This window comes from Pistacia vera, unplaced genomic scaffold (genome assembly GCF_008641045.1).
Source record: "Pistacia vera cultivar Batoury unplaced genomic scaffold, PisVer_v2 Contig228, whole genome shotgun sequence".
NCBI lineage: Eukaryota > Viridiplantae > Streptophyta > Magnoliopsida > Sapindales > Anacardiaceae > Pistacia > Pistacia vera.
The window spans coordinates 496257-508716 of NW_022196033.1; positions in this window are offsets into that span (position 1 = coordinate 496257).

Sequence of the window (12460 nt, forward strand, 5' to 3'; positions counted from 1 at the left end):
CCAGTCTTCCCACTAGTGTTCTGAAGTATCAATCTCAACGTTGTTGTAACAGCTAATTTGCCGCTCATGACGTCGCTCCATTCTTTTAATCAGACCTATCATTTTCTGCATCATTTCTCTCATTGGGACTGTTGACCCGGATGCAGTGGCCGCTGCTATGGTTCTCCTTCTCTTAGTGCCTAATCTAGGCCTGCTTCTGTTTGAGGTGCAAGATGTTTTCGGAAGTAGGCTGTGTTGAGGACTAGGGCAACATGGATCAGTGGCTCATCAGCCTGTACCTCGACCCCCGCTTTAGTACACAAAGCTGTAATGAGTTGAGGGAACGGAAAACTGCCTTGCTCTGGTTTGGCTGCAAGTTGGATACTCGTCAGGATGATGTGGCCCACGTCCATTCTCTTTCCTGTGGCAATAGAATACAACAAGATTGCCTTATCATACGTCACTGTACTGTAGTGCGTCTCCGGCATCATCCTAGCTGAAACAAAATACTGCCACAATCGAGCCACTAGTGTTAAACTAGTCCCCTTAATGGTTTTCTTTCCCTTATTTGAAACATCCTAAGAGGCATCTGGTTTCGCTATGGTACTAAGAATCTCGTCATCCCTTTTCTGTGTCCTCCTAAACTCCTCATATTCATCCTTGTCAATCTGAGGTAAATCATAGAAATCGTTTATGACCTTTTCCGTGAATATCACATCAATACCCCTCACAAAAACAACCCCCTCATCACATTCAGGGAGGTTGGCATAAAACTCTCTCACCAGTGGCTCCACAGCCGCATGTGCGGGTTCACTCCTAAATTTATCCCACTTTCTCCTTTGACTCCACTTATTAGCCTCAGTTGCAGTCAGCCCACGTTCAGGGATAAATCCCTTGTCTTTCCTTTTGGCTGCTACCTCATATTTTTTCTGAGCTTTTTCATTCATAAACTGGTCATCTACCTTCTTTCCTTTTCCCTTTCCCTTGGATGGTACCTTGACTTTGAGCGGCATCTTCTCCTAAACTACACTTCAACTCAAACAATGCAACTCAACAATTCAAACCTAAGTGTCCTACAATACCAAATTCAATCCTGCAAAAACTTCCAACATTTCCAAAAATTTTCACCTCAACCCCCAAACTACGACTTTTAAAAATTCAACCAAACACTCCTCAATATCATACAACTTGCAAGCAACCCTTCCTCAAACAAAATTAATACTTCACAAGCACAAACTTCCACAACTCAACCAACAATCAAAATTTCAGATCTACAAATTAAAACTCGAAATTTTTGAGATAAAAGCTTAGAAAACGTTAAATCTTACCAACACCAAGGAGTATTCGCCACCAATTGAGCTAAAATAAGCCTAGATTGCAGACCCCCAACTTTCCTTGAACTAAAAAATTTCATGAATTTTCGCAAAATTTGTTGTTGAAATGAGTTGTTTTGGTGTTTAGGAGGGTTAAGGAGTGAGGAATTGGTTGGAAAATCACTGGGAAGGCTTTGGATTGAAGTTTGAAAATTTTTCTTTGAAATGGGGTTGAGGAGTCGCGTGAAAAATGAAGAAGAAAGTGAGAATTTATAGAAAGCAGACTTCGTCGCGGCAAAGTACAAGCTTCACCGCAGAGAAGTTCTTCATTCTATAAACCCTAATTCAACCTAGGTTTCGCCGCGGCAAAGACAAATACCTCGCCGAGGCGAAAAATTACAGAGGGTACAAAGCCGTGGCGAAGTTTCCTTAGACAAATTCACCACTTTTGCTTCGTCGTGGCAAAAATTTACCGAGAGAATGGCGCCGCGGCGAAGTTTGGAACAATTCGCCTTCTAAAATGTAAAAAATTTGTTTCGTCACGGCGAAAACTGGAACTTTCAGTTTTCCATCTTGATTTTCAATGTCACCTGAAATAGCCGAAAGCACACCAATTAAATATTCATACACACACCAAACAAACTAAACAACTATAAAACAATCAATAAAGAAAAATAAATGAAAACACTTAGGTTGCCTCCCAAGGAGCGCTTGTTTATAGTCGAAAGCTCGACTCTCTCAATTCTTCAAGTTGGAATGTCAAGTCGGATCGGGATGGACTTGCAACTCATCACCCCATCAATGTATGGCTTCAATCTCTATCCATTGACTGTAAAAGTGCCATTTTCTTCATGTGTAACTTCCACCACTCAAGATGAGTGAATTCTTGTAACTGTGAATGGTCCGGACCATCTAGACTTAAGTTTTCTGGGGAAAAGCGTAAGTCTAGAATTGAACAACAACACTCTTTGACCCACTTCAAAATTCTTCTTCCTGATATGCTTGTCATGCCACCTTTTTGTCTTCTCTTTGTAAATTCGAGCATTTTCATATGCTTTGAGACGGAACTCATCGAGTTCATTCAAAGTTAGCATCTTTTCCTCCCCAGCAGCTCTTAAGTCCATATTTAGCTGCTTGACTGCCCAGTATGCTTTATGCTCGAGATCTGCTGGTAAGTGACATGCTTTCCCATAAACCATCCTAAATGGAGACATACCAATTGGAGTCTTAAATATAGTTCGGTAGGCCCATAATGCATCATCTAATTTCCGTGACCAATCCTTCCTAGATGCATTAACTGTCTTTTCTAAAATTACCTTAAGCTCTCTATTAGACAGTTCCACTTGTCCGCTCATTTGTGGATGGTAAGGTGTTGCAACTCTATGCTTCACTGCATACCTTCCCAAAAGTGCATCCAATTGCCTATTGCAAAAATGGGATCCTCCATCACTAAGGATCGCCCGTGGTACCCCAAATCTTGAGAAAATATTCTTTCTCACAAAATCAATCACTACCCTGGCATCATTAGACGGCAATGCAACTGTTTCCACCCACTTCGATACGTAGTCCACCACCACCAAGATATATGTGTTCCCAAAAGAATTTGGAAAGGGACTCATGAAGTCAATCCCCCGTACATCAAATAGCTCAACAACAAGGATGTTGTTCAATGGCATCTCATCCCTTTTTGAAATATTACCACTCCATTGGCATTGGTCGCACTCATGAACCATCCGGAAGGAATCCTTAAAAAGGGTTGGCCAATAAAACCCAGATTGAAGAACCTTGGCTACTGTCCTAGCTCCTCCAAAATGGCCACCCACTTCTCTCTCGTGACAATGTCGTAGAATGCTTTCCATTTCCTCCTCCGGGATACATCTATGTATCATTTTATCAGTACAGTATCTGTACAAAAATGGCTCTTCCTAAAAGTAATACTTCAAATCTGAGAAGAATTTCCTCTTTTGTTGGAAAGTCATTCCAATTGGGAGCACCCTTGATGATAAATAATTCGCAAAATCTGCATACCATGGTACTCATCCACTCTCATCAATTTCTTATCCGGAAATGTTTCTCTGATTCGAATTTCCTTTTCATTTCCCAGGATTGGTCTCTCAATTCTTGACAAGTGATCTGCCACCACATTTTCCGACCCCTTCTTATCTCTAATTTCTAACTCAAACTCCTGAAGCAATAGGATCCATCTTATCAACCGAGGTTTCGCTTCTTGCTTTACCAATAAGTGCTTGAGTGTTGAATGGTCTGTATAGATGATCACCTTTGCACCTAACAAATATGAACGAAATTTGTCAAAAGCAAAAACCACAGCCAACAATTCTTTTTCAGTGGTCGTGTAATTCAAGTGTGCATCAGTGAGTGTTTTCCTAGCATACTGAATTAGATGCAGCACTTTGTTTTTCCTCTGTCCTAACACTACTCCTAGAGCAAAATCACTAGCATCGCACATCAATTCAAATTGTAGTCCCCAATCAAGAACTGCAATAATAGGTGCAGATACTAACAATTTTTTAAGAGTTAGAAAGGCATGCATGCATTCATCATTAAAATCAAAAGCAACATCTTTAATTAACAAATTGCAAAGGGGTTTAGAAATCTTATAAAAATCCTTGATGAATCATCTGTAAAACCCTGCATGCCCCAAGAAACTTCGAATTGATTTAACATTTGATGGTGGTGGCAGCTTCTCAATCACTTATGTCTTTGCTCGATCTACTTCTATTCCGTCTTTAGAAATTCTATGACCAAGTACTATTCCCTCCTAGACCATGAAGTGACACTCTCCCAATTTACCACCAAGTTCGTCTCCTTACATCGCTGCAAAACAAGAGAAGGATTAGATAAGCAGTTGTCAAAAGATGAACCAAAAACTTAGAAGTCATCCATGAAGACTTCTATAAACCGTTCCACTATATCTCCAAAGATTGACATCATGCATCTCTGGAATGTAGCTGGTGCATTGCATAACCCAAAAGGCATCCTTCGGTAAGCAAAGGTGCCATACGAACAAGTGAAGGTCATCTTCTCTTGATCCTCAAGAGCGATGGCAATTTGATTATATCCTGAATACCCATCCAGGAAATAGCAATAGGCATGCGCTTCCAACCTCTCCAACATCTGATCAATGAAGGGAAATGGAAAATGATCCTTCTTTGTCGCCTCATTCTATTTCCGGTAATCAATGCACACTCTCCAGCCCGTGACCGTCCTAGTTGGTATCAATTCATTACTTTCATTTTTTATCACCGTGATACCTCCCTTCTTCGGAACCACTTGTACCGGGCTAACCCATGGACTATCGGAAATAGGATAAATTATCCCTGCATCTAAGAGTTTCACCACCTCCTTTCTCACCACTTCCTTCATCGAAGGATTCAATTTTTGCTGTGGTTGCACCTAGGCTTGATATCATCCTCCATGAGTATCTTATGCGTGCAGAATGATGGTGAAATGCCTCTAATGTCTGAAATAGTCCATCCAATTGCTAATCTGTGTTCCCTCAACACCCTTATCAACCGCTCTTCTTCCAATCTGCTCAAACTTAAACTAATAATTACTGGGAAGGCCTCTGATTCCTCAAGATACACATATTTGAGGTGGGAAGATAACGGTTTCAACTCAAGTTATGGAGGTTCTTCATTTTTTCCCTTTTCCCTTTCTTTTTCAAAATCGAATTCCTCAAATTCTCGATCTTGGCTCTCATCAATCAGTTGAAGTGCTTCCAACAATCTAGCACATTCATTACTCGCCGACTAATCTACCTCTACTGTTTTTGATTTGGCAATACAAGCTTTTAGAGGTAATTGTGGGGTGTTCTCTTCAATAGATTTTGCTACACATGAATCCGATTCAGATAGAAACTTCATAGCCTCAAAGTATTTGAAGGTTACTGTTTCATCTTGCACTCTCAATACTAACTTCCCTTCCTACACATCTATTAGCGCTCTTCTCATGGCCAAAAATGGTCGGCCCAAAATAAGAGGAATTTCCTTATCCTCTTCCATGTCCAAAATAACAAAATCTGTCGGGAAGATTATTTTATCCACTTTCACTAACACATCTTCCATTATCCCCCTTAGATGTTTTATGGACCTATCTACAAGTTGCAACGACATGGTCGTTGGCTTCACTTCACCAATTCCCAATCTCCTGAAAACAGAAAAGGGCATTAGATTAATACTAGCACCTAAGTCACATAGAACATGATCAAAAGTAATATCTCCTATAATGTAGGGAATAGTGAAACTCCCTGGATCCTTGAGTTTCGGAGGTAGCTGCTTTTGGAGAATGGCACTGCACTTCTCTTGAGCATCACCGTTTCCTTATCTTCTAACTTCCTTTTGTTTGAAAGGATTTCCTTAAGAAATTTCGCATAACTCGGCATTTGTTATAATGCATCTACAAAAGGAATGTTAATATGCAGTTTTTTAAATATTTCAATAAATTTGGAAAACTACTTATCCTGATTCTTTTTCTTTAGTCCTTGAGGAAAAGGTACAGGTGGAGTGTGATGTGCTGACTCTGGTGATATCTCGAGAAATGGAAATTTCTCTTTCCTTCTCGTTTTCCCCTCTTCCTGTTTCTATTCTTCTTCCCTAGAAATAGATGGTTTCTCTTTCGCAACTATTTCTTCATCTACTTCCTCATTAGATTCTTCCTTTTCCTTTGGTGGTTTTTCTTCTTCTCTTGATTTTTCCTCCTCTTCCAAAACTGTCCCACTTCTCAAAATTATTGCATTCGCTTGCTCACGTGGGTTAGTCACTATGTTGCTTGGTAGAGCACCCTGTGGTTTCTCATTTAGCTTTTCAGCCAATTGTCCCATCTATACCTCAAGATTCCGAATGGACGCCCCTTAATTTTTGAAATTTGTCCTCGTCTCATTCATAAAACCTGTGGTTTCTTGCATGACCTTCCTAAACATTTCTTCCAATTTTGTCACTCTTGGGTCCCCTTGTTGGTTGTTCACCCCTGTTTGGTTATTTGGCAATGACCTTTGATTCCATTGATTGTTTTGCTGATTCTGTTGGTTTTGATTGCCCCAAGATAGGTTCGAGTGATTCCTCCAACCGGGATTAAATGTGTTGGAGTACGGATTGTTCTATTGCCTTTGATTTCCAGCCAAGTAGTTAACCTGCTCCGATGATGACGATGTTGAGGCAAACGTGTTCCCTACTTGAATTCACTGCTTATGTGATTACCTGCACAAAAATCACAAGTTTGTTGAGGAGCTTGAATGGAATTTACCTGTATACTTCCCAACTGTTTCTGAAGTGCTGTCAGTTGGGCTGAAATGGCTGTACATGCATCAACTTCATGAAGACCCATAGATTTCTTCGGTAGCACCCTCTCATTAGGTCTTTGATAGTTGTTGCTTGCCAAAACCTCAAGCAACTCGTGAGCTTCTTCCAGAGTCTTATTCTATAATGCTCCTCCCAAGGCTACATCCACCATAGTTTGCACATTTACTGTTAATCCATTATAAAATGTTTGGACTTGCATCCAAACTGGCAACCCATAATGTGGACACCTTCTCAGTAATTCTTTGTATCTCTCCCAAGCCTCATACAAAGATTTTGACTCTTCTTGAATGAATGACGTGATGTCATTTCTCAACTTTGTCGACTTTGCTAGAGGAAAGAATTTGGTCAGGAACTTCTGTGCTAAATCATCTCATGTGGTGATTGTTCCTATTGGTAGTGCCAGTAACCATCCTTTAGCTTTATCTTTCAATGAAAATGGGAATAATCTCAATCTAATTGCATCATCTGACACTCCGTTAGACTTGAAAGTATCCCAAATCTCTAAGAAATTTGCAATGTGTAGATTTGGATCTTCCTTCAAATCCCCCCTGAACTGAACCGATTGCTGGATCATCTAGATGATTGCCGGCTTTATCTCAAACGTGTTGGCTTGGACATCTGGTCATGTAATGCTCGACCCACTACCTTCAACTAAGGGAACAAAGAATTCCCTTAGTGTTCTATTCTCTGCCATCTCTACAACTATTACTTCTAGTTCAACTGGAGCTTCTCTTTCTCTTCTTTCTCTGTTCGGTCTTTGAGTGGTTCTTTCAATCTCAGGATCAACAGGAACCACTGGCTGACGTCTTGCTCTTCGCATAAACTACACAGAACAATAGCAAGAGTACAATCACACCAAACAAAGAAAATTAACAAAAAAAAAAAAAAATTAAGCAAAAATAACACTTCAATCTAGCTAACACAAGAAAATTTTAATGTTAACACAAAACTCAATCCCCGGCAACGGCGCCAAAAACTTGATGCGTGTTTACTACAACATGCAATATGTAGCAAGTATACTAGCAGCACAAGTAATAGAGTGATGAGCGAGTATTGTTCCCACGAGGATTGGTGGCTAAGCACTAAGTTTTTCTACTGTTTTCAAGTTGGAGCAATCGAGTTGTTTGGATTGAAGGGAGACAAATTAAACTTAAAAACTAAAACAGAATTTCTAAATGTTCAAAACTAAATGATGAAAGCAAAATTTAAGACACGGATAAAATCAATTCAAAACAAACGGGTAGGGTTTTGACTTCATTCGGACTCTTTTGGATTAAACCTAAGGATTATACTAATTCCAAATTCACATGCATTGATTGTAAATCGAACTCTCTAAAGTATAAAATATACCTTCTCAGGCTATATTTCCTTACTCTTCCCTATTAAGCTTCCACACCCAACAAAATGAAGACTAAAAGTTCAAAGTTCATTAAGCACAAGATCCTAGATTGATTTCATTTATTCTTAAATCTATCTCTAGCATTTAATACTACAATGGTAATTACCCAAGAAGCTGAACATGAATTTTTTCTCAATCTCATCATGTTCATCACAAAAAAACAATAATTTCAAAATAATCACACACTCAAAGCAAAATTATATGAAAATAGTAATCATCAATTACTTAACCCATTAGAATCCGAACTACATCAAAACCCTAATCCAAAACAGGTTAGTTCATGGCTAAATCAACAATACAAATAAAAGAAATGAAAAATCCAAAGTTCAACATAATGAAAATAAGAGAAAAGACAAGAAAATCTCCCCAATTGAAGAATCCACTGGTTTAATCTTGAATCTTCACCCTTTGAAATCAAAGTTTGCCCAAAACTTATCTAAGAAAATGTAAAAAACTGCTCTCTCTCAGAAAAAACGAACTCTTGGTAAAATGACTAAGTTCCTCTTTTATACTCAGCCAAAAACCTAAAAACAAATGCCTGAATGAAACTGTGCGTTTTTGAAATTTCTAGACTTCGCTGCGGTGAAGACGTGAATTAATCCCTCGTGCGCAACTCACTTCGCCGCAGTGAACCTTTATGTGGAATTCTGAATCTCTTCTTCAAACTTTCCCAACTTCTAAGATCCGCTCACTTCTGAATCCAAAAACTCTAATTCGCTCCTTAATTGCATTAAATGTCCATTTTAGCCTGAAACAGAAAATATAAAGAATTAAGTAGCAATTCAGGTCAAAATGAACTAAAAAGTATCTGAAATCTGACTAAAAACTCTAATCAAAACAGTATAATCCACAGATTATCAATGCTAAATCTAACAAATGTTTTTTCATTAGTTATGGTGACACTGAGTTTGCTCATTGTTTCTGGATGACCAAAACCGTAAGATTATAAGGAGCAGAGTCGTCATATTCAATGAAGAAGTAGTGTACAAGGATAGACTCAACATGAAGTTAGAAAATCCAAACACTAAAGTGAAGAAGCAAAAGGTAGTTCCTTTGAAAGACTTCACAAGGAATGACATGCAAGACAATGACCAAGAAGATCAAGATAATATAGCTCTAGAAGTTGAACCACAAACGACCGTGTTTGAACCTAGAAGATCTTCCAAGACTATAAGACCACCGCAGAGGTACTCTTCTTCATTGCATTATATTTTATTAACTGATGGTGGTGAACCAGAGTGTTACGGGAAAGCAATGCAAGTTGATGACTCAATCAAGTGAGAGCTAGCTATGAAGAATGAGATGGACTCATTATTAACAAATTAAACCCAGCAGTTGACAAAGCTACCACAAGGGAAGAAAGCATTGCAAAACAAGTGGGTTTATTGGAGTGAAAGATGAACATGATGGCAGCAAATGATATAAAGCAAGATTGGCCATGAAAGGATTTCAGCAATAAGAAGGCATTGACTACATTGAAATTTTCTCTCCAGTTGTCAAGTTGACTACAATAAGAATAGTACTTGGGTTAGTGACAAAAGCAGACCTTCATCTTGAGTAGTTAGATGTAAAGACGGCGTTTCTTCATGGAGAACTAGATGAAGAAATTTATATGCAATAGTCACAAGGTTTTAAAGTACAAGGAAAGGAGAGAATGGTATGCAAACTTCAAAAGAGCCTATATGGGCTAAAACAGGCGCCTAGACAGTGGTACAATAAGTTTGATGGGTTTATGTGTAGTAACAGTTTCCTCAGATGCCAAGCAAACCATTGCTGTTATTTTAAGAAATTTGGTAACTCATATATCATCTTATTACTATATGTAGATGGCATGTTGATTACAAGGGGCTTGTAAATAGGAAATAGACAAACTAAAAAGGTAATTGTCAAAGGAGTTTGCTATGAAGGATTTGGGAGCTGCAAAACAAATCCTTGGTGTGAGATTACCAAAGACAGAGCCAAACACTTCTTGAAGCTATCACAAGAAGAGTACGTGAAGAAAGTACTCAATCGGTTCAACATGGTTAAAGCAAAGCCGATAAATACTCCTTTGGCTGGTCACTTTAAACTATCCAAAGATCAGTCACCTACAACAAAGCATGAGAAAGACTACATAGCTAAGGTACCCTATGCATTAACAATTGGTAGTCTTATGTATGCCATGGCGTGTACATGGCCAGACATAGCACATGCAGTAGGAGTTGTGAGTAGGTACATGAGCAATCTAGGAAAGTAACATTGGGAAGCAGTAAAGTGTATTCTCAAATATTTGAAAGGTGCTATAGATTTAGCATTATGCTTTAGGAAGTCACACTTAGAGCTACAAGGTTATATGGATGTTGATATGGTTGGTGACATTGATAACCGCAAGAGTACCACAAGTTATGTCTTTAGATTAGGTGATACAGCGATCAACTGGGTTTCACAGTTACAGAAGACTGTTGTTCTTTCTACTACAGAGGTAGAGTATGTTGCTGTAACAAAAGCTAGTAAGGAGCTAATATGGTTACCGTGGTTCCTAGAAGAATTGGGTCAAAATTATGAGAAAAGTGCTTTGTATTGTGATAGTCAAAGTGCAATTCATCTAGCAAAGAACCCAGTCTAGCATGCCAGGACAAAACACATAGAAGTTCAATACCATTTCATATGCTCAGTTTTGGAAGAAGGAGTTATAGCTTTTGAGAAGATTCAAGGGAGTAAAAATCCAGCTGATATGTTTATGAAGGTGGTTACCATTGAGAAATTGAAGTTCTGTACAGCTTCAGTTGGACTTTTCGCTTGAAGAAAGAGAAGTGATGTTGTTGCTGATGGAAGTGAAGAATTGAAGACGTGTTGAATTAGTCTCCAAATGGGAGATTGTTGAGATTATGGAGCCAAATTCAATCCAAATTTGTGTTGGATTAGGACATGGGTTTTCCTAATATGTGTTTATGTAGAGTTGTTTTCTTTTAGGAATAGGATTATAATGGTGTCAAGAATTAAAATAAAATTCCTATTGGGATATGGCATTTGAGTCCTATTAGGAATAGTATCCCATGTATTACCTATAAAATGGGGTTAAGTCCTAGAGTTAGATATCACATCACAAAATTGAATAAAAGGCAAAGCCACAATTAGAGAGTGAGAACCACCAAATAGGGTTTAGTAAGTGAGCCAATTTGTGAGGCTTGAGAGATTCTTGTAATTTCTTTTCTTCTTTTTCATATTGAAATTCCGCAAATTGGACGTAGCTCTCATATGGAGAGTGAACCACAATAAATCTTATGTTTGAGTGTGTGGTTATTTGTTTGTCCTTTGTTCGCATTATTTTCGCTTTTTAGAATTTAGGATTTGCTAGTATCTAATTAAATCCCCCCAACATAAATGAAACCCCAAAAATTTTGACGGGGTGGATCTCATGTGTTGTCTTGCTTTAAATGGATAAGAAAAAACAAAAAAAAAAAAAAAAACACTCTTACTCTTTGCAAGGCTTGAGAAAAATAATAAGGGATTAATGAAAAGTATTACAAATTAAAACCAAAATTTAATATTAAACAAAATAGAATAGAATACATTCCATACAAAAAAAAAAAAAAAAAAAAAAAAAATACAATGATAATAACATATAAAATCAAACACTGTCCATCTCTTTCATCTCCTCCAATGTTTTGAAACTCGGACTAGACCAACAGGTCCAACTAGGAACAAACCCCTTCTCCGGATTGGAAACACTTAAAACCGGTTTTAGATTATGGCTTGGATTGGACAAGCTTTAGAGCGACATAATAGTAACAATCGTCTATCCGACTACTGGTGCTAAACCGGGTCCACCAGATCCCTAATGTCAGTAGCCTCCTCCATGATTCTGGCAGCTTCCGGTGCCAACCATCCCACTTGACACAACCATCAGCATCACCCTCATCTCCACGTTAAAACCCCTATCATCCTTAACTCTAATTGGTCACCGATTGCCGTCATCGTTGCCACCTATCTACTTTGTGAAAACAGACTATCTTACTCCCTGATTCTGAAAGCTTCTAGCGCCAACCATCCCACTTGACACCACCATCATCACCTTCGTCTCCACATCAAAACCCCTAGCATCCTTAACTCTAATTTGTCACCGATCACCGTCGTTGCCACTACCTATCTGCTTCATGGAAACCAATTGTCTTCCTCCCTGATTCCGATAGCTTCCTATGCCAACCATCCCACCTGACACCACCGTCAACATCACCTTCATCTCCACATCAAACCCCCATCATCTCAAACTCTGATTAGGTGTTGATCGTCACTGTCACTTGGCTACTTTGTGGTTTCTTGCCCAGATCATAGGCGTGTGTTTGTTCAATTTCAAACTTGTAGGTACTAATGGTAATTTTACAAGGGTGTGTTTGCTGGATTTCAAACCTGTTAGACATGCTAACATCAATGGTTCGACCTGGGAACCAGCCCCTTGATTAGGACAAGAG